The sequence below is a fragment of the Paramormyrops kingsleyae genome, chromosome 7, assembly GCF_048594095.1.
Source record: "Paramormyrops kingsleyae isolate MSU_618 chromosome 7, PKINGS_0.4, whole genome shotgun sequence".
Classification (NCBI taxonomy): Eukaryota; Metazoa; Chordata; class Actinopteri; order Osteoglossiformes; family Mormyridae; genus Paramormyrops; species Paramormyrops kingsleyae.
Window position 1 is genome coordinate 34222701 of NC_132803.1, and position 3626 is coordinate 34226326.

The window sequence follows — 3626 nt, forward strand, 5'->3', positions numbered from 1 at the left end:
GTCGTATCTCACACGCCTCCCAATATACTTTAACCAATACATCAATTAATTAATCACATGTGTAATTAATCACCAATTTCAAAAATGACACAAAATAACCCAAAACACAGCACAATAAAAAATATAAATAAAACACAAACCAATCAAAGAAAAAAAAACTAACAAATTAAATATCCTCTTCCTTCCCAATCACATTGCCTGACACTAACGTACGTTTTTATCTGATTTGCACTGTAGCTGTTTACGCATTTATATGTGATATGTCTAATGTGATGAGACAACACTGAGTACATTTTGATACTATGAATATAGTTTACCGTTATACTTTACCTGTATAATTACCGTAAATCTAGGTTGCATGTTGATATGAAGCCAAATAAGGCACAGGTACTGCTTATGCAAACCATGGAATTATTTACATGTGAGATACATTTGCTGAATAATATGGATAAAATGTTAAAAAGTAATATAGAGATTTTTCATTAACAATCAACAAATTAAAGTAAATTCTAATATATGACCTTGTGTTTTCATCTACGGTATTTTGTAAGTGTGGAAAAACATTTTTGGTAAATGGCCACCAGAGGGCAATAAAGTTAGTGACGAAAATATATATACTAGTTGTATTCCCATCAAGCCGTCTTCTAACTGTTTATCCACTACAGTGAAGTCCGGATATTTTTCTACTGTGGAGGAAATCCACGCGCCATGGAAATGGCATGAGATACACAAAGCGGGGGCACAATTCAAACACAGGTGAGAGCATTGATGAGGACAAGGCTGGAGATCACACTGTCATGCTGATTGAGTTAGAATAGCAGACTGGATGCTTTAAAAGGAGGGTGGTGCTTGAAATCGTTGTTCTTCCTCTGTTAACCATGGTTACCTGCAAGGAAACACGTGCAGTCATTATTGCTTCACAGGGAAGGATATTGCTGCTAGTAAGATTGCATCTAAATCAACCATTTATCGGATCATCAAGAACTTCAAGAAGAGAGGTGAAGAAGGCTTCATCACACCCAAGAAAATCCAGCAAGCGCCAGGACCGTCTCCTAAAGTTGATTGAGGTGTGGGCACCACCAGTGCAGAGATTCCTCAGGAACGGCAGCAAGCATGTTTGTGTGAGTGCATCTACACGCATAGTGAGGTGATGGCTTTTGGAGGATGGCCTGGTGTCAAGAAAGGCAACAAAGAAGCCACTTCTCTTCAAGAAAAACATCAAGGACAGACTGATATTCTGCAAAAGATACAGAGATTGGACTGCTGAAGACTGGGGTAAAGTCATTTTCTTTGATGAATCCCCTTTCTGGTTGTTTGGGGCATCCAGAAAAAAAGATTGTCCAGGGAGGAAAAGGTGAGCGCTACCATCAGTCCTGTGTCATGCCAACAGTAAAGCATCCTGAGACCATTCATGCATGGGGTTGCTTCTCAGCCAAGGGAGTGGGCTCACTCACAATTTTACCTAAGAACACAGCTATGAATAAAGAATGTTACCAAAACATCCACCAAGACCAACTTATCTGAACCATCCAAGAACAGTTTGGTGATGAACAATGCCTTTTCCAGTATGATGGGGCATCATGCCATAGGGCAAAGTGATAACTAAGTGGCCCGGGGAACAAAACATCGACATTTTGGGTCCATGGCCAGGAAACTCCCCTGATCTTAATCCCATTGAGAACTTGTGGTCAATCCTCAAGAGGCGGGTGGACAAACAAAAACCCACAAATTCTGACAAACTCCAAGCATTGATTATGCAAGAATGTGCTGCTATTAGTCAGGATTTGGCCCAGAAGTTGATTGACAGCATGCCAGGGCGAATTGCAGAGGTTTTGAAAAAGAAGGGCCAACATTGCTAATATTGACTCTCTGCATAAACTTAATGTAATTGTCAATAAAAGTCTTTGACACTTATGAAATGCATTAAATTATACTTCAGTACACCATAGAAACATCTTGAAAAAGATCTACTAACACTGAAGCAGCAAACTTTGGGGAAACCAGTACGTGTGTTCTCAAAACTTTTGGCCACAACTGTATATGCACAATGCTACAAATTTCATAGCATATTCCAATATGTTGCTTGCCCACCATCAGATCAGATCAACAAATATAATTCACAAATATAATTGCAATGACACAATATATATATTCATTATATTTATCTGTGGTGTATGTGTATAAAATTTTACACACATATATGGTGCCTAAAATGATCTAATTATACACACATTAGTAACATGTACCTATTCACCTTTTTATTTTCTTAACATTCTCCTAAGACAACAAAACACAAAAGTAGTTTCAGACATAATTAAAGGGGATCTAATTGCAGGGGCTTTGGGTCCTAGGAAATCTAGGTCATATCATGTGACCTGTTATATGAATAACAATGAAGGTGTGAGGCCCCAAGAGAGTATGTTTTGTTGTTCTTGTAATCTTTGTTTAAATATAAATAGATGTTAAATGAATATTTAGTGGATGGCACAGATTCTAATTATGCATCTAATTTATAGCTTTTCAATATCGGCATGTAGGTTTATTATTGTAAAATGTCAGAAAACAGATTAGACGTGTGGAAAAAAATTAATGGGATGAACATTATAATGGACGTGACAGGAAGTAAATAATAATGATGAAGATGAGTTATCTGAGGAAGTGAAGGATGTGAACAGGATCTTCCCACCTGAAAACAAAAGCCAGTGATGTTGGGTTAGTTTTAAAAATGGAAATAACAAAGAAAAAATTGGTGATGAGAAAGCCTAGTGAGTGAATGTCACATTTGTATCCAACCAAAATAATTCTGCAGTCTGATGACATAATAACATGGACACTTTGAGGCCCCTTCTAAATATGTTTTTGGTAGAACAACAGTACATGGTGCCTGTAGCCTCTGGGATTGGCTCAGGACCCCCTCGACTCAGAACAGGACAAGTGGTTACAGAAAATGGATACATAAATGGATGGATGGATGGATGGATGGATGGATGACACTATTCAAATGAATATAGGGTCAAAATTAATCAAAAACCACCTAATAAGCAAGTGCTTGTTAACATGTTTGATTATGTGTATGACAATTCTTCTCTAGGAACACCAGAAACCACAAAAAACACCAAGAGAAAAGAATAGGAAATATGGGCGGTAGATTAACTACTCAGATGAGCAAATAACATCATTCCGTGTTTACATTTATTTGTGGTTTTGCTCTTTCTAATTGTACAAAATTAGTAATTTCCTTTTGTGTGAAGGAAGCCCTGAAACCCTCATGTTAAATGTTTTATACATTTACGCATATTTAATCAGTTGGCTTCACTTTATGATTTTTTTCTTTGATTTGATCATTCTGTACTGATAGTGATTTTATATATATTCATGATAGGACGTGATGACTATCTATACATCAGGTTTAAATCTCTATGTGGGAAAAAAAAAGAAATATATATATATATATAGTTCCATTCTACAAACATCATTTGTCAGTGTAACTACTGAGGTAGTAGTTATGAGGCAATGACATTTCGCGTTCCCAAACGCCCCCAGCACCCCTATGTCCCCCGCCTCTCCGCTTACTAGTCTGTTTGTGTAATTTCGAGTGAGAAAGCGCTCGTCCCGGTGACGTCACT